The 20,773-nt window shown below is 42.5% G+C and overlaps 1 protein-coding gene across 1 annotated transcript in view; it reads right to left on the bottom strand.

Moving 5' to 3' along the window:
- The window catches only part of Su(var)3-3 (lysine-specific histone demethylase Su(var)3-3), a 114,343-nt gene that overhangs the window by 3,264 nt on the left and 90,306 nt on the right, over positions 1-20,773 (bottom strand). The gene's annotated exons all lie outside the window — the stretch shown is intronic.

Below are 20,773 nucleotides of genomic sequence, written 5' to 3' on the forward strand. Positions count from 1 at the left end.
CGCGAGAAGATATCATTCGGAAAGGCGAATATACCACTCGGAAGGATAGTCACGTAAGGGCGCAAGATGGGGTACGTTTAACGAACTAGGTCGTTGCGTTAAGAGTTTCGTTATATACATTCCTTTGATTTCGAGGGTATAGCAATATGCTGAATTGGCATATCCTCGTGGCACGTACATATGCCCCGACGCTTTCATGTCGAGGAAAGTAGATCGAATCAAGAGGCTCTTGTTCGTTACGCGTTCGTCGTATCAAAAGACCTCCCTCGTGTCCTTCGTGAGCGTAAATATCTGCTCCACGCGACAATGTTATATTGGAAGCAATACGGGTCTCAATTATGACTTAATTGGATATTTCGCGTAACGTGCGCTTAAATCAGGGCACCTGACGCAGACCTAAATTCTCGTAAGCACATTCGAACCCCCCATAACATCGAGGCGTGTACTAATAATGATACACAGGCGTCTCCACTTAGGGGGTTAATTATGTTGATGGCTACCACGGCGCTAACAAGCACTCTCCTATCGGCGTTGCATCCCATTTCAGAAATTTAAATTTACGCGTGCGCTATGTCAGGTTGAAAGCACAGGCTAATTTAAATTAGCACGTTTCGGAAGAGGGGGCAATGTCTATGCATTATCGTGATATTTCGAACGGCGGAATGCCCCTTCGAGGGACCGGCGGGTACATATTGATTACGCATAACGTGTCGAACGGCCACGAGATACGATCGACGAAATGTTACCGCAACCTTGGCCGGCAGCTAATGATCAGTGCGTTCTATCGGGTTCGTTCATGGCGCTGCCATTACCTCCGGCCGGAGGCTGTCGATGTTAACCGGTCGGAATCGATAAATCATGACACGTACGTCGTCGTCAAAAATTTATGCTATAGGCGCTGCCATAGTAAACGTAACCGGAAATGTTCCCAAATGCGTATGTGCGCGACAGTTAATGATAAACCACGCGATGAATTAGTCGTTACATCGTTCTCGCATCGATTCCGTATACCGTCTATGTTGAACGAATTAATGTATAACGTCGGTGACATATAACGTCGACGACGGCTGCAAGCAAGTATTTTGCAGATTCGATGCAACTATAAAGATCAGTTTTAATAAAGCATCAACTATAAGAAAATTGCTTTTCAATATCTATTGAATTACGTAACATCCCTGCATTGTAAAAAGATTGATGCAAAGTACATGAATTGCATATATATTTTATTAATCAGTTTTACATTTTAGAATTTTGTAGTTTTTTTATTCAATCCAGGAGAATTATTAAAATTTCCTGCAAAGATCAAATGATGAAAAATCTTACCGGAAATATTATATTGAGTGAAACATTGGAAAATAAGAAAATAGAGCGATGTAGTAGAAATTGTTTTCTCAATTGCATTTTCTTTAATGGAAATGACGGTCAATAGTGCCAATATTAAAATTAATTGAGAAACAAATATTTGTTATGCTACTTTGAAGGAGCACAGACTGAATGAACTCAATTGGATACTAGATTATCGCGGGTTACCGCTCAACATGCTCGACTGTAGCTGACGTTGATTACAGAAACCGTTCATAATAAGCGAGAGAATATTCAACAGCCGTTCCGTCGGGGAATGATTCGAATTCACGAAAATTATGGTAAGTCGGATCTCTGCCTCTAAGTTACGAGAATGGGAAATTAATTCCTCGTTGCGAGGATGGACCCGCGATCCGAAATCGTTAATGGAGAGGATAAACTGATCCATTAATCTCGCTTCTTCTGATCGTACGTCAAGCGTGCGGAGGAACTTGACGACGAGGCGCGAGCCTCCATGCAGCGAGAGAAAGAGAGGGAGAAAAAGCGAATGATGGAAGGAGAAGACTCTTTGAATGCCGGAAGTTTTTCCCTCCGACGGAGAGGACGCGCGATGACTATCCCTCGGCTGAGCGAGCCGCGCTCTCGTATGGAAACGCGTTACGGCGAGCCAACTTTCGTCGGGACAAGAGAAAGGCAAATATTTAGAGGGCAGTCTAGCATAGGTAGCCGAGATCCGTTCCGCCGTAGGGTGGAACAAACAGCGATGGGCCAGCTTCTTTGTCGTACCAGAGAGAAAAGGGGATAACAACACCCGGGTAGATCCCGGTGCTCAGTGAAGAAGGTCGGGACTTTGCCGTTCGAGATGCCCTTCTCCGGGGCACCTTTTCTCGTTCTATCTCGACCATCGGCCCCATATATGCCACCCTCTCGCCCGCGTGTCTTGTCTTCCGTTTGATCTTTGCTCGCAGTATTTTTTGACGGCGAGTCGAACAATTTGTATGCCATGGTGGTTTTCAATTTACATTTAAATTGGTTGCTTATGGCGTTCTGTCGTCTCGACGGGAGTCGAACCGAGAAGGCGGAGGAGAGGAGAACCACCGCAGCCGCCGCCGTTGCACGGTGTCGGGGAACAGTCAAATACTGAAACGGCCTCGCGAACGTGTGGCGGAACTCTTGCCGGGTTCAATGTACCGGCACCGGTGCTTTTTTGCCGGATACGAGCGTCCGCGAGAGAGGAGAGGAGCGAGCAAGCGAGAGGAAAAGCGAGGGAAGGAACAGGAGAAAAAGAAGGAGAGGGCCCGCCACGATGCTTTTCTTGTTCACCCATCCGTTATATCAACATTCCGAATCGCGACTCCCGAAGGTATATGGTAGAATGAGCGAGCGCAAAAGAGGACGAGTCACTCGTCCGCTTCCGCACCGTGAAATTTCGGAAGTTCGGTCAAGCGACACCTTCGCGCTTCGTTCTTGAGACAAGAACTTCCTTTCACGCCATCCTTTGACGATTATACCGAAACGACAAGTCCGTCGATCGCTATAAAGAACACATTCTATGAGAGAGCAAATTGAAAAAGGTGCAATATTCTCATATGTCAAATTATCGAACGCGATACTAGAATCTTCGAAGCTCCTTTCTGATCTCGCACATAGGATTTCGTTTTGAAATCTCACTGCTTCGAGTGCCTTTTCCGAGATCGCTCAACATGGCACGATAGATTAGATTTACGCCAGAACTCTCGAAAAACTTTCCCCTCTCTCCTCCGGCGACGGAGAAGTTTACCATTTGAATGTAAACATAATGAAGCGTACATAGACGCGATATAAATACGCCGGTGAAAGCACGCAGGGTGAAATTCGATACAAGAGTCGTGAGAGCTTTTTTTTTTTATTCCCTTTCAATCTCGCATGTCTCGCAAAAGAGGTTCGCGCGCGGAGCGCTTTTCTTGCTCACCCATCCGTTATATCAACATTCTAAATCGCAAGTCCCGGAGGTATACAACGCGCAGCTAAAGGCAACTGTTGATACCTTATAGATTGGAAACTTCGGTGGTGCGAGGTAACGCGGAGGTTTTCACCCCCTTTGCTTCATGCATTTCGCCCGAACGGGCCATACATCACTTTATTATCGCGCTGTAATTGTATTTTTTTTTAAACGTTACCCCCGTATTGCATCTCACCTCCACATCGTGATTCGACGTGCAATAATTCTTGCTATCGTTTCATCAATACGCGTTTCTGCCGGTAATAATAATCTATGGCTAAACGTGTTGCGCTCATTGTTTTATTGAAATTTGTTGTGAGACGAAGTAGACCTTGCACCAACGCGAGGAAACTCGGCACAGCGATAAAGAATAGTTCGGGCAAAAGTTCAGTCAGCAACTTTACAAATTTCATTTCGAAGTTCAAAGGGGGCTACCCATTGCTTATTGATTATTTTCTTAAATGCGTTTGCATAATTTAAAATTTTCCTTTGCTCTGGTGTAAAGTTATCTTTGTTGAAGAAATCTGATTTCTTATAGCGGTATATATGGAGTAACTTTTATTAACCGTAACTTTTATAAACGTCTTAGACGTTTGTCCCCTTTGTGCGAGAGAAAAAGAAACTTAATAATTTAATTCGAATCATGAGAAATTAGTTTTATCACTGTATGCCATGTATGTATGCGGGTACAAAATTTTATTATGAATAATAAAGTATTAAATGTAACAATATTACATTCGATAATTAAGTGATTTATGTAAAAAGTCCAAAGTGAGTCGAAACGATACAAACTAGTTTTACATTAACAAACTAATGACATTGTAAATTCTGGAATAAAGGAATAATAATCTTTTACTTTACTTTGCGTACTAATAACTGCACTGTGCTCTCATTCGTCCTGTTGGTTACTATTTTTGATAAAAATTAACATAAATATCATTCTTTGTATTGACACAAAAATTTTCTATGGAAGTCACAGTGTATTTCTCCTCCATCTATCCGTTATGTCAACATTAATTAAACGTCATGACGATGTAATATGTGGCTCCGTGGGAAGGGAGAGAAAGCAGTATGAGGTTATCTTACCAAATAATATTAACCACGTGTGCTATGTAAACGTAGATAATATCATGCATATTGATATTGTCTACATTATCAAAATGTAAAATTTTGCATAATTTACGAAAATGGATTTAACAGATAAAATCAAGTTAAATAATGTTATATTTTAATTTTTTTTCTTAAAATTACAAATATGCGAATCTAACATTTTTTTAAATCAGATATATACAATTATTTTTCAAAATGTATACATTTAAAAAACACTATATCTTCAAATATATATTATACAACGATAGTTTAAAAAATTTGATTATGCTGCATGTGCACTGAAAGAAACAAAATGGTTGCCATTTTTAACTATAATTTATGATGCCAGCTATATATTTTTAAGTAAAATCAGATGTAATTATTATTACTACACACACATAGCAGTAATAATTATGAAAATGAAACTCCTAACCTTAATTATTTTACCATGCAATCATAGTCGCAAATATTAAACACTTTCCTCTCAATGTAGATATGTATACATATATTATATTTTATTATATATACATATATAATATCTGTAACTTCTTTGTACCTTTATTCATTTGTAAATTTAGCGACGACGTTCTGTGTAATTTGTACAGATGAAGATAAAGTTAATAGGAATCGCTGCAATATTTATGATACTCTCCAGAGAAGTAAACGCCTGGAGGATGCAACATAGCTAGATCGTGCTATTAAGAAACGTAAGGAGATCGATATCAGGATACAATTTATTGCGATTGTCACACATTTTGTGCAAATGAGCTTGTATACTTTGTACAAATATATTTTCTACGTTTTTACAGACCGGTATAAAGCGATCCCGTATACTATTGTGTATCTATGTAGATATTACCTTTGCAATTGAGTGCTAGATCATGTGTCAGATTGTAGCATCAACCTTTCAAATATCTAGAACAATTTTTACCATTAATTCCATAATGATTAATTGTTTAAAAAATATAATTAATAATAAAATATAATTATCATAATTAATGCGAAAGAGAACATATCATATATTCTAAACATTAAAAATATAATATAAAGCAGTATTTTGTGACAAATTGCTTAATTGATTTCTTTCAAAATGCATTCCTTACGACGGGAGTTTATACGATATTTTTCGCAATCTCCATCTTCATCTTGCTTAAACACAATAAAACATAATAATAATTTTAAAAGATCCAAGTAATTTCCTTTAAAAAGAAGAACTTTCTCTCTTTAGGCGATAATTATCGCGAGACAGATTTGCGTCTGAGCGCACTCTGCGCAAGTAGCCGAATTATTTCAAACCGGTTTGACGCTGGGACAAGCAGGAGCACTTTACACCATATTGGTATAATTGGTAGCGAGCGCAAACGATTTTTAAGACTACTTTGTACTTAATCGAGTTTTCGCGGAAGCTTTACCAACGAAGAAGCTACGACCCCGGCGAAATACGGAAGCCACTTTCCAGTCGGTATCGATAAAACGGGCGTGGCCGCTTGTGATAAATACGCACACGCGGCGGATGTGTAAATCGTTACAAGATACCGCTAAAATTAAACAGCCCATTAATTTAAGAGATATTAATAAGTCCGAACATTACGTGGCGCGCAATACAGCGCTGCCTAACAACTCCGATATTCATATTACAGATGCATATGCATGTTACGTGCCAAAATATTTTATAATTGTTGCACCTCACAACTTACCGAATTATCGGTAATCTAGAAAAAGAAAGATACGCGTCGTTCCGCCGGCGCATCGTGATGTATAATTATCGAAATGGCCACTTATTAATACATTGTTGACGGGATGCGGACCGGTTAGGGAGGTAATCGATGTTCGCGTGTATCTTCCATGTATCGCAAATATGTAAATTTTAAACGAGGTGTTTCAAAATTATGGCCACTTTCAGTTCCACATGCTTTCGTCAATTTGGATTCGATTTAGCTACAAACGCGACTCTAACGTGAAAGTATCATTATCACTTTGAAATGATTTTATCCGTTTAATATATTTTATAACAAACTATTGTCATTCGCAGAAGATTTACGAGATTTCTATTTAACCTTTTTTTTATTTAAATAAATTTTATTGGCATCTTTACCTTATAAATAAAAGAGATCCGTTTGGAATTTTTGCGAAGCGATCCTCCCTTCCTGTGAAAATAGCGATGCATGTTTCCTGCGTTTGTGCGTCCGAGTTCGCGGATAAATCGGCCTGTCACTTTCAGATCGGCATAATTGCCGGCAGTGGACGACTTGCAGCGCGGTTAATGCGACGGCAATGATTACGTCGCATATCACTGCACCCCATTCGAGCGTAAAAGCGTAACTTGGAGAACGTACACCAGGAGAATCGTCCTGCTCATAATTATCAAACGCGCCACCATCTCCGCTCCGTTTGTTGCAGCCGGATAATTAAACCCGGAACTCCCGAGCTCGTTCACCGCTATCGGTAGCTCCCCCGATTTCGTTACGTTACGGAGGATTAGGGCCCTGTGGCAATTGCGAGGGCGGTAAGTGGATTAGGCAAGGCACGACGAAACGGGAGATAAAGAAAAAAAAAAGAAGATGCGAGAAGGGACGACGGAGAAATGCGAGGAGGGTGGAAGAGCGAAAGCAGGGAAAAAATTGACGGAGCGGAGGAAGGAGATCCGCGAAGGTTCGCTCGCGCGGCAAGAGAGGATATTTGAATACGACTATACCGCGAGAGTAAATCGTCCCGTCCGCAAACGAGCAGTGAGCTACACAAGAAACGCATTTGCCTGTCCGATGGTGGGGGAGTATAGAAGGCCCACGATACGGTATGACGCGGGGAAGGGAGATTTCCGCTACGAGGAGGGAACGACGGGGGTAGAGGTATCCAACAGGGCCTCCACGGTAAGTCCCCCTTCGTGCAAAAGGGGAGCTCGCTATCGACCGAGCTATCTCCCACCACCCGTAGCAGTTGCACCGTAATATATAGGCCGTATCTCAAGCCCGCAAATTGCCTTTTTAAACACAACAAGACGGCCGTGCCCCCCTTTCAATTTACGTGGGTCCCTTTTTCGCGTGCGCGGTCCATGCCGTTTGCCTCAGAAACCCCCACCCGACGGGTTCCTATCCCTCTCTTCCGTGCTTGGCAGTCGTACCTTCGCCACCCTTTGCCCCTTCGCCGCCATCGTCGTCGACGCCATCGAGAACTTCGTGCACACATATCTCCTCGCACGTACACGTAAGATTCTTTGAAAAAGGCGTGTCGTACATTATCGTTGTAATTACAAATGGAATAATCGGATACCGCGACAGCATCCCGGCTACCGAAGGGAGGAGTTCATGCGAACTTTACCTTTAGCGAGGTGTCAAAGGGATACTTTATGAGGGCTTCATGAATGACAGCAGAAAGTCTTCTTTGAAATTGAAAATATAATATAAGCTTGTTATCTTTTAATGCAGTTTGATAATTTAAAATATAATAATTATAGAGCGATTTTCTAATAAAAAATAGAAAAGGAACAGCTTGAATGTTCAATATTTATCAAAACGTGTAATTTAAATATGGGAATTTAATTGCGAATAAAAAATATATATTTTCTAAATATTTAATTACATAAATAAATATATGTATTCATTGTATATTACATATAATATTATTATAGTCGTGAAATAAGTTCTGACACAATAGAGAGAAGACAATATATTAAAGCGATAAGAGCATAGTTATGAATCAATAGATATGTACACGTCTCTTGCTTGCCTAAACGCATTGACAGTTTAAATAGGCATCGATATTTACATGCTTGTACATATTTATTTTCTCTCGCGGTAAATTTACATTGTGCCGTAGATCAAACGGCTGGCGGAGCAAATATGTGTTTTGTTCATGGCTGTGTTTTGGGATCGTGAGATTTATACACGTCTCAAACGCGCGTCTGAGGTACGAGAGAAACGTAAAATATCGCACAATACAACGGATGTTCTTATAGGATCATCGATGGTCTAATATTACGAGTTATTGTGTACTGCAAAAGAATTAAAATTATATTGCAGAGTTTCCAGTAAACGGATATGAAATTATTACATATCTCTATTTACATCGTTATATAAATGAGAATAGCACAAAATATGCCAGGGCAGTTTATTTATTTTACTCTACGGTAATACACTTCCAGGTAAATGCAATGAAACTTCGAAGCCACACAGCGAGCTGGAAAAAGTTATCGCGTTCGTCGGAGCGGAGTGCTTACATGCGACGAGAAGACAGACCGATGGATGATAGCCGAATCATCAGATTTTCTTATTGCGAGAGTACCTATGTCATCGGGATAATCACGTGCAACATAATTAGAAACGTGGGACGTTTCGAGGTAGTCGTCTACGCGTGAAAAAATGCGCGTCTCGAGATTTCAATTTGCAGAAGATGTGCCCGATGGCTCATTCAGGCGAAATAATTAGAGGACGCGAAAAAAAACGGAAAACCCACAGGATTTTAATCGTAATAAGACGTCAAGGATAAGACTCTTCTCTCTCTTCCTCTCCCTCTCTTTTCTTTCTTTTTCTCTCTCTTTCTCACTGCAATAGCGGGAGAAAAATGGGCTTACCGTGTGGTTAAGCGATCGCGCGGTTGACTCGGCAAGATTGTCGATTTATGTTTACATACTCGTTTTACGCGAGACCTCGATAATTAGAGTAGTTACCCCGTACCCGTATGTAACGTGCACGTGAAGGGAAGATGCTCTGGCCGCAGCCGGATGATGCCGGCGAGGATTTAAAAATGGAAGCACGAGGAGTGCCGAAGGTTTAAACGAGGGGCGATTAATCCCTCCGGGGAACGCGGCCTGAAATTGGCGTATAGTCTTCTGCGTGTTATCTTCGATCGTAAAGCATCGTCATCGGCCCGATACACTTCGCGGATCGCTTATTCATCCTCCTCACGAGTCAATATAACCGTGGCGTCCCGAATCCTCTTCCTTTCTTGTTATTTCGTCGAATTTTTCTCCGTTTTAAGTTAACGCCGAGCTTGACGCCGAGCTGTCAAAATAAAGAGAGAAGAAAGAATATCTCTGTATGTGCACACATAATTATGCGTATAATCAATGTCTTTTGCAGCGCGATGCGTTTACTCGAGATAATATGATTACGATGAAACAAGCTCGGATATAGTCGATAATTAATCGCTGCAATAATGAAAGCATTAAACCAATTAACGCTTACGGTTATAAATGCATCCATTTGCTCGCTCGATTCGTGTCTAGTTTGTATTTAGTAACGACATTTATTACGTAGTTTCAACGTAATCGAATTATTATTTATACCGTAGAACGTGTTAAAACGCATTAAATCATTACGGCGCATTTCTCTCGTGGTTACGGTTGATACCACTGCAAACAATCCGGGATTCTGTAAAGCTCTTGCGTATTTTATGTGAAATGAAATATCGTGTACATCTCTCCCTAAACATAGGCAATCCCGCAAGCATGCAAGAAAGAGTTCCACATACAACAAGGGATCTGCTATGAAGAAGAGAGAAGAGTAAATATAAATAAGACGAAACGTTTAAATGTTTATACGACAACTGAAATACTAGAATGTGCGGCTTATTTTGATATAATTGTTAAATAAATAAAGATATATTATAGATAATTTGTTCCCTAAGCTTGTTTCTCTTCGTAATCAAAATTGAATTAAATATTTAGTATATCGGTGAGATTAAAGGATTACGTTAATGATGTTCTTCATCTGCATTTATTTTATTCTCTTCATCTGTAATCTAGTTCAGCCCAATTAATTTCGTTTTACTATTCTAAGCTTTCAAAAAATGTGGAAAAATTCAAGGTTACTCTTCAACATCTCTGTTACATTACCAAGTAACTTTTTAACTCAAATGTAATTAAATAAAAATCTTTATTTAATAAAAATTTAAATTTGAGCGAAAATGAGGAAGAAATTTGAGAGTGAAATTTCGCTTGTGCGAAAAAAGATCCAGACGGAAGATTAACTATATGATTGCGTGAAACTGACAATGAGTACTTACAAGACAATGCATCGCGGGCGGAGGCTATGGATGTCAAGGCGCCGTATCGCGGTAACGAAAGAGCGGGCGTTCCTGAGCCGTCGTCAAGCCGGAGCCAGTGATGAAGACTACGCGAGGCGAACAACCGAGGAGGGAGCGAGGGGAAGGAGGCAAGGGTGAAGGGGAGGCCATCGTGTAATTGAGTTAAAATTATTTCCACCCGGACACACAGAGAGCGCAGTTATTACGGCAGTTAGCCAGCGCATATACGATCGAAGGGGGGCGAAGCCCGGGAGCAGGCGGGGCGAGGGCCGAGGAACTTTCCGGGTGGCGACTTTTTCTGGTTTGATGATCACTGTCAGAAGAGAGCGAGCGGGCGAAGGGCCCGCTTACCGGGGCCGCCTTTCGCGCTCTCACCTTCGCGCGTCGCTCCATCAATCTCTCGTAACCCACCGTGCCGTTTTTACCGGCTCGAAATTTATTACACCGTTGGCCCTCTCCACCGCGGTCGTCCCGCCCGAGAGGGTTTCTCTCGTTCTCTCTCTTTCTCTCGCGCAGGAATGCATCGCGCATCGGTCGGCGTGCGATCCGCTCCGTACGACGATACGCCACGCACCTTCCCCTTCTTCATCCCCGTTCCCGAGGGAGAGATTCATCCGACAGATCTGTATTCCTCGTCGCCGCTGGGCAATCGAGCTTTCGTCGGTTGACGTCGATGGACAGGACACGACGATTCACGGCGGGTAGCCTCCCACGCGGGTTTTAACGGAACGACCGCGGACGTTTTGCGCCGACGAGACGAGACGAGACGCGCGGCACCGTTTGGTTTTATCGACGGAAACTCGATTGGGACGAACCGGCGGGCATGCAGGCAAGACCGGCCGTTCTCGCGACCCTGAGGGGATACTTGGTCGAATTGTTGAACGTCGAATTCCGTACCATCCGACTCCGATTTTTAAACCAATCGGTGCTTACCTGGCCGGAGAGTATTGGTGCGCGCGCTCGCTATACATTTATGCCACGAATGCAATGAGAGAGACGCGTGCTTTTACCCGCGTTAAACAATTACCGTCCGGCTATATCCTGACGCAACGTTTCGCTGGAATGCTATTTGATAACCCGTTAAAAAATGGTTATCGGGGGGAGAAGGTGGAGCGTAAAAAATTCACCATCGAAATTTGATAAACGGAATAATCGTTACTTTCGTCGAGCTTCGAAATTCCAGCGGCGAGATTCCAGTATTCCACGAAACCCCGCGAGCGTAATGCGAAATATAACGCAAATCCCAGTATCGATATATTATCGATAAAAACGTTAACGTTCCCATCTTTTTTTCTACTTGCGATTTGATATTATTATTTCTGTGCGCGTAACGGATCAAATTATGTATGACATAGCGCGATTTTACTTTGGGAAGCAACTTCATTGATCCCCGTAACTCGTTTCTATTTTGCTCTTATTAACGTGGCGAAACGGGATGCATTCATTATAACCGATTTACAACGTGTGTGTACGGTCGTACACGTCGTAACTTCAACGTAAACCGTTAGCTTGTCGATTATATTCAGTAATAGGTACATATAACGGCGAGTATTTCCCGGAATAAAAAGAGGCTACACTATACCTTAATATATCAGATTATCTTCGATCAGTTTTATAACGATAATTCAACTCTTCTTAACGAACGCCGGTTTTTCTGGCAGCCTAATGGCGACTTTCTCCCGTTTGTTGCGCGTTCGATCGTATCTCGTTCGAGAATTAATTAATGTCAGCGTCTTTGGAGGGTCTGTGAAATTCTCACGAAATGCACACAAATCTGCACGAGCGGACTTAAGTATTTCCCGCGCGCACGTTTAGAAAGGCGTCATTAATGCTAGGTGTCGTAAACGAATGCGAGCGAATAATTGCCTTTGCACAATTCATCTTGAGAAACGAAGATCAGAAAATATGCAGTTTATAATTATCTCATAAACGTTTATCTCTTAAAAGTTCATTCGTGTTCATTATAAAGAACCTATATGTAAAATTGTAAAACTATGACATCTGCTATTAAAATTTCGATATATCTCTTTTCAGGTAGCTATATATCACATGCAGTTATCCAAATAAATTTCCTGGCCCCATAATTGCATAACCTTTTATACATAGAATATTTTCACTGTTATCTCCGCCTCCTTCGTTAGCGAGAGAGCTTTGTAGAGATTAAACGCATATCCTCGAACGCGGTCGCCCCGCGTGACGTAATTATCCGGAATTTCGTTCTTGATAGTCCGTTGTACGGCCATATCCGGACTGCTTAGCGGTTTACCGCGTCCTCCTCCCGTCTACCCGTACGCGTTGCATCGCAAACGATCCCTCCGGTCGGTGTAGCCACTAGCCTCGAGTTACAACGAGTGGCCGTAGTTACTTCCTAAGGGTCCTTTTGAACGAGCTGGGGCCGCACGTGGGGTTGTACGATCTAGAATATCACGTAGGTATGAAATGGCAAAGTATAAGAGTACACGAAACGTAGGATTCGCCATTCTCAGCTTCCTCTAGGATAGAAAGAAGCGACTGGTAAGATCGAGACGATACGAGGCCGAGTTAAGATAAAGCGGAGGCGACGAAGTCGCACGGGACACGTTATTGTATTGCATACATGGACGAAGCAAAGTAGGGGGAGAGAGAGGGGGTAGGGGAGAGAGAGAGAGAGAGATGGGGAGTAGCACCACCGAGGCGGTCCAGCGTCAATAATTCCCACATGTAATGAGGCGGGCTGTTGTTCACGGGCGGACAATAACGCCCATAATTTACCGTCCACTCCCGAACGGAAACTCGTGCCCTGTTTCCTGCGGGATCCTCGGAACGGCCCTCCCCACTACTTCTTTTGGACACGACAAGGAGGACAAGGGCACGAATAGGCTCAGTTACTCTGGGTATCATCGACTCTCAATTAAATTGATTCTTCTCGTCTCTCGACGGGTAGTCTTGTAAATTTCGCACACTCCGTCGAACGCGTCGCGACGAATTAACGATGCACCTCCAAGAAGTTGCGCGCGTCCCGCTTGACAGCCCAGTAGTCGCTCTCTTTTATCGCTCTATCGTCTCCTTTAATTAATTACGGAGATCCGCGCAGATAATTTCAGGGGCGTCAAACGTGCCTTTCTCCGCAGTAACTCCGCGGGTAAACGTTGTAATTTCTCGTGTCACCTGGGGGACGCGGGTACGCGCGGCGACGTCTGAAATTTCGCGGGCCCGCCTGCGGAATGCCGAAATTACCGTCGTTTCCCGACACGCGGCAAAGCGAAGTCGATGACTTCGCATCCCGACAGACAGGCAGACAGGCAAGCAGGCAGGCAAGCAGGAGCCGCGTCACGGTGCAACCGTGAGGTAAAGCCGCGTCTTTGAGCTTATACGGTTGTGTTTATAACTCGTTACGTTGGAATCCAGCAGGCGGTTGCGCGCATCCAAGTCTTCGTCATTTAATTTACGTTTAATTACAATCGCCGCGCACACATACGTTCTTCGTGAAATTTTAATGTGTTGAGCTAATTTTGTGCGCGAGCCGTGCCGACGAAAGCGCGCGGCGCGGCGTAAGTCACTAAGGTGTCGACACGCGTCAATCTTCGAGCAATTACCCTACTTTCTTCGGCATGGCATACTGTAAGGATTTCGACTTTGGGAAAGGACCAAGAATGTATTTCGTCCAAGAAAGTATAATCAAATTGTACTGTATTTCTCCAATGCTCCAGATCATAGTACAATAAAGATCACTTAGATTGAAGTACGTCTCTAGAAGAACTTCCTTATTGAAACGGAACATGCACGCAACGTTTTACTGTCTTTTTTTTAGCTTTCAAATTGGCACGTCGCCTTTAATTTGCACCGTTACTATATTGGCTAATCACGTCTCAACCACGAAACACTTTATCGAGTTTCTTGAGAGAATCCAGCACGCTCGCCCTGGTTCTTCCGATTCTCATCATTTTCTTCCCTCATTTTTCTCTAATTTCTTCCTTGCGCTCTCGAGCCAAGAAATTCACGTTATCCTAGTAATGATAATTATGCACGATATGTTGTTTTATATGTTCTATTTTTACAGTACGAACATTTTTCGCAAGCACATTAAGTAGTATAAAATTAAATGGCAAAATGACACTTTTATCAACGTAATTCGCGTAAAGATTTTTGTCAAACGCGATCGTGAGTTATATAGCGCGAATGTGATTTGTCACTGTAATGTAAACGATAAACAACTTTACGCCGCACTGTATGAAAAATCTTTCGATGGTTGGAGACATTTTTTTAAACATAGATTTGATTCCTGCGCGTGTCTCAAGCAGCTGATGAACGGCGAAAGAACGAGGGGATGCGACGAAAACGAAGGACTCGGCACGGAGCACCGAAGGGAATCCGTTAAAAATACAAATAACGTACAGAAATTACTTTTGTCCCGCTACGGTCGAAGATTTACGGCGGGGCAACAAGCTCGCGCATTGGCGTAGAACTTGGAGACATAAATCAAGAAGAACTTATGAGAGGCCATTCATTAATATTAATAAGCCGTATGTATCCGTCGGGCATAACGATACGATAGTTGCCCGATCGATACCTAGGGGTTTTTCACGGTGTTGATGAGAAACGATGAGTCAAACGAATCGCGGGCCTCGAACGCCGTCGTCGTCGCGCGAGAAGGAGAATATCGTCGGCGGGGTCGACCGATCTGCTCCGTTGAGAGTTGTGCCCTGCAACCCCAGATGATATTACGTTACTTTATATCCGCGTTGCACAACGACATATTCACCGCGCGATCATATTTGAAGGTAACGGTTAACGATGAACCGGCGGCAAAAAGTCCCGGCATGTCGCGCGGGGGCGTGTTTCCGTTAATTAATTTAATTCGGCTTACGTTCGCATGATGATTTATTACCGTAAAACGAAACCATTAGCTGATGCCTGGCCGATAATACATCGTCATTGTAAGGCAACAATTATCTGTGACTTCCTTGGCGTTTTCGATTTGCAAGTCAATGTCAAATTCAGAAGGGAAAAATTACAACAAAGATATCTCACGATATCTGTACATATTTCATTCTGTAAATGATGAGTCATGTATTTTTCATTTTTCATATCACAAATACTGATACTTTTATCCTTATTTAGAAAAAAATTTAATATTGAAATATAGTATAAGGTTAAAACTTGTAATTAAAATACAATTATTAATAATGATTTAAAAAAAAAATAAACCACAAAATATATTTATAATAAAATAATAAAATAATTTTATTTGAGACGATGACTCGGAAAACTTAATTTAAATTAGCAACACATCTAAAGTGTAATTAAAAGTATAATGTTATTAAAAATTACTTTACTAATGTTTCAAATAAAACAAGTAACATATTTGACATTTAAGAACGAAAAGGCTCGGATTAAAAAGAGAATGACGAGATGGTATATCCACATACAGTAGCGGAGACAAATGATGCCTAATAGGGACGAGCCTCACGAGGGGATTTGGCGTGTCGCTTGATGCCTATCAGTCAGACATTTAATTAATAACAACACCCAAGCCGACTGACGTCTCCCGGCGATGTGTATAATAGCCTACACCCACTTGATCATCGGTCGTTTCCTCACACTCGTGCATACACGAGTGACCAGTGCCGCGTTTCGATCAATAACAAATGTGTTTTGGGATTGGGAACATTTCACGATTGGAGACTCAGCACGTTCGGACTCAATTTCTCAACGAAATAAATTATTAGAGGCGAGGATACATACATGGATGCGTAAGCGCCAGAGATTTTTTTCGACACGTCGTATACCGTCGACGGTGGGATACAACGGTCGATGTGAAAAATCGCAACAAGACGCGAGCTATACACATGGTGGTTCGGATCGAGAGATCGTTGGTCGCATTAATAAAACCGTCATATAATTAACGCCGACGTTTAACGCCGCGACGAACGGCCGGAATAAAAAATGAGCCCGCGGCATCGGCCCGCCGGTCGTTCGGGCCGATTCTAAATATCGGATTTATCGCGCTGCGAGAGACACGATGGAAATGTTTAATTCATGAATCTCCTGATTGGATGCATTATGACAAAGAAATTCCGAGATTAAGAGGCGCCGTTCGCGCAGCACGGCGCGGTGCTGCGCGCATCGGCCAAGAGAGAACACAAATGTGGAGAGATTACATCATAGATTAAAGAGCGTTATAAATCTACCGTCGACGCGCGCGATAATGAGCTCTGAACGAGGCATCGAACTTCGCCAAAAACGCGATATTAATGCAGACCATCGCGCACTCCGGCGTGCGGCATAAATTCTTCATTCGATCACGATGGTCTGCGATTCGGTGGTATCCGGAAAGCGGGAAGAATAAAAGGAGACGAGAGGAGAGGAAATAAAGTAGAAAAGAATTTATTTACGCTCCATAATAAAAATCTCCTCGACACGACATGGTAATTAAAAACAGGGAGATCGACAACTAAAAGATTTATTGCAAGAAGATAATGCGTGCGAGATACGATTCGTGATCGATGAACGTGGGGATAGTGTGCAAAAAATTCGCTGAATAATAATACTGAACTACATATATTGATTAGCATACAGATGAATAACTAAATGCAGTGACAGACTCATCAGTGATTGAAGATAAATGATACGGCTCTTAGTCTGTAGAAAGCCTTCAACGCTCGCCTTTGACGACAGTAAAAAGAGAAATGATTTAATACTCGTTGAAAAATTGATTTTTATTTAAATTAAGATTGGAGAATTTTTTAAATACCGCGACGCATTCAGCGATCTGTGGTTTCGCTGGAGAGTAGTTAAGAATCGAAAACAAGTAAACAACAATTCTTCTATTTAGACGTATTGTTAATGATTTCAATTAGAGAACGATGTGGGCCCATTGAAACATCTTGTGCCCGCATTTACGACTTAAGAGGGATCGCACGTGTACATGGGTTAAAGCATGGCGTGGAAGAGACGAAGTGGGAGAAGAGAAGAGAAAGGTGCAAGGACGCGCAGCGTCGTCGTCGTAACACTCGTAACAGAGGGAACGGCTGCTCGCCGCTCGCCGCGCGGAGAGTTCAATGCGAAACGGTAATGATTAAGCGGCTGATTAATTTCAGATTAGCGGTATGAAACTGTACACGCGAATGATCATAATGGAGTGTCCGCTGCGATTACAACATGGTCTATTACACTGATTAATCGGATACAACTCGCGTACATATGTATGACATCCAGCAACCGCGTAACTTGCCATTCATTCGATTTTCTCTCTTTTTATCTCCTCTCTCGCCTTAAGCTCTCAACGATCGTCGCCGATCTGTCCCACTTTGTCAGGATGACCGAATTATTTATGAAAATCTCAGGATCTGCCGATCCGGGGTTGCTTACAGAAGTGCTTGCGACATTGCAAAATGGAGAATCTGGCTGAGCAATTGAGATTCGCGGCGCGCGACAAGAAACAATCCCCGAACGCTTATCCATCTTTTTCGGAAGTTTTGTCCCGGGTGGGGCAGATGTGTGCGTTTCTACACTCGTGAGAAATTAATATATCAGTCCCTCGTTCGGCTCGCGCGCGTTCCGCCGTAATCTATTTCTTCCGGAGATATAGACGACAACGGTCATAAATCCTGAACCGTAGGAGGGTTTTGAGGCCAGCCGTATCGTGGCTGCGAAATCCCCCGGAGAATGGGGTGTTAGGTCTGTTCTCCCTCATCGGTCAGCACGGTACAGTGCTCGCTGTATTAACGACCATTTCGATACGTGCGGAGACAAAGCGAGAGAGCGAAATCGATTGGTCCTAAATTGCACGGTGTGCAGAAATTTATGAAATCAAGTTAGCACTGCGAGGTGATTTTAAAAAGTCGAGATTCTAATAATCTGCTGTATCAGAGAATGACACGAGTACACGGAAATGTCGAGGAAATCATCGTTCGTTGTACGTCTTTATCGAAGAATATTCTGAACTGATGCAATAAGTTGAAGTGAAGTAAATATAGTTTGTTTTAGAGACCATCTAATAAGAGTCTGGACATGAGAAAGCCACTTTTCATTGATCCGCCGTATTTTAACAATTCCTGAGAGAGAGAAATAAATAAGAAAAAGATTGAACAGAACGAGAAGGAGAAAGAAATAATAAATGTCAGAGAGAATCAAGGGAGAGTGGAGAGGATTCACCCGGAAGCCGCCATATTTAGAGCATCGTTGAAGTGAGTAGGAGATACGGTAGGAGCGTGATAGAACATACGGTGCTGCGTACACTAGTGTTGTACCGCACTAGTATTGTGTGTATGACATATATGTACATACACACACATGCACATTTGCAGAAGTACACTAAACATGGCGGAACCAATCAGAGAAGAGAATCTGCTCCACTCTCCCTTGATTTTCTCTGATAAATGTATATTCTTCTCGCAAATTTTTGTTAAAATTACTACCCTGCATATAAAACTGCGGCTCGTGTTCAGACTCTTATTTGAAAGTCTCTAGTTTGTTTTACTATAACTTATTGTCGGTGTACAACTCAGACTATTTTTCAAAAAGGAATAAATTAACTTATGTTAATTTCCGAGATGTAGCATAGAAAAAATAAACTATCGTTGCGTGTTCATCATCGTTCATTATGAAAAAATATCTGGCGATCTATTTGCGTTTCTAAAGTTAAATACACTCATTTAAATTACACTGCAAATAACGTAGCTATTTATAAGAAGTTACTCCCGCAAATTAACTCATTCTGTGACAAGGGTGCACCACCAATTATCCAATATCCGGTGTACAGAGCTACTGTGTTATTTGCGGTATTACAATTTCGCCCCGCGGCGAAGGACTAACAGGAACAGAAATATGCACGGCTGTCCTACGGGAGTTCGTTAGCGTTTCATCTCTCTTCCCTTCCCGCCCGCAAAAATTCCGATTGAATCGGATACGAGTAGTATCGGAAAATGATAATCATCTATAAGTTCGCTCATTACATCTGCGTCGCGTCGCGTCCGCACGCAAACGCAACAGCTTATTAGTAAGCATGGTCTCGTGTGCTTATGCATAAATACGATGCCACACACATACCAGCGCTCGCGCGCACACACACACACACATACGCACACACGTACGTTAAATTTTGTATATAACGGTCACGGCTGAAATGTTCTCGGTATCGCGTTAAGTTCTTCAAATTAACAAAATTGGCTGTACCTTCATACAGTCGCGGTACACCGCGGCTAACAACTCGAGTTCGTGTTCGGGCTCGGCCTTGCGTGTTTGTTGCCGGACACTGGATTATTTATGCTCCAATTACACGACTGTTAAGTGCCAATCGAATCCCACACTATCGATTTTGTAATGCGTTAACCACTGTATAACCGCTATATAGTACACATTTTTTTTTCACGGATATACTATTTTTTTACGGATACAAGGAGCATGAATCTTACGTTAAAATAAATAATAGGATTTAGTCTGAATACACAAAATTACAAGCAAATCTGTAAGACTCGATTAAATCGTGAACTTCCAATTGCAGTATTACAAAACGAAGTTGATATGATTAATTTTGCAATTTAGTATTTGAATTATTTGCGGCAGAGTCGGACCAATGCTAATATTTATTCGTATAAATTAAATAAAATGTATAAATTAAAATTTCACTGAAGATCTCATTAGAACACGATCCTCCTTAATTAATTATTCAATCGTTGTTAATCAAGATCTTCGATGGAACTCATTTGATATCAAGTATCGTGCAACGCATTGGAGATCTCGAAGTTAATGAATTTCAGAGGCGACTCCTTCGTCGGGTGCTACCGTCGTTACTATGCGGGTTGCCGACTGAAGTAAGAATGCTCTCCCCATCGAAGACACAGATGGAATGGAGGTGCAAGAAACTGAAGTACGAAGGACAGGGAGAAGAAAGGAGGACGACAGGAAGACGGTTGCAGTCACGTATCGTCGCGACAACGGTCGGCGTCATTCACCTTGTCGTCGTTGTCGTTGTCGTCCTTGCCGTCGTCTTCGGTTTAGTGGCCCTCCTAATGGCAGGGTAGTAGCGTAGTAGTCGTTTCTGGCCGGCAGTATCCGCGACTCGAGGGTTCGAATAATGTGGACTCGAGCCATATTTGGCTGTCCATGCCGTGTCGTTTCCTGCCAGTATCCGATGTTATCCGATATTGAGAAACCGCGACTGCCGATGTGGAGCGATCGGCTCAATATGATTCCACGTTAAGCCGTATTCGGTCTTACCTTAAGAGATCCCGAGAAAACCGCGTTCCACCGCGAAACGAGAACCCGATTACGGCGGTGCTTCCTACGCGTGGGTTGGCTCACCCGTAAAAGCGCGCTTTTTTCATCGATCTTCGCGTATTGCAGTGATTGTGGAATGCCCCATAAAGTTACATCCGCGAAGCGTTCCCATTTCGT

This window comes from Trachymyrmex cornetzi, unplaced genomic scaffold (genome assembly GCF_001594075.2).
Source record: "Trachymyrmex cornetzi isolate Tcor2-1 unplaced genomic scaffold, Tcor1.1 scaffold75, whole genome shotgun sequence".
NCBI lineage: Eukaryota > Metazoa > Arthropoda > Insecta > Hymenoptera > Formicidae > Trachymyrmex > Trachymyrmex cornetzi.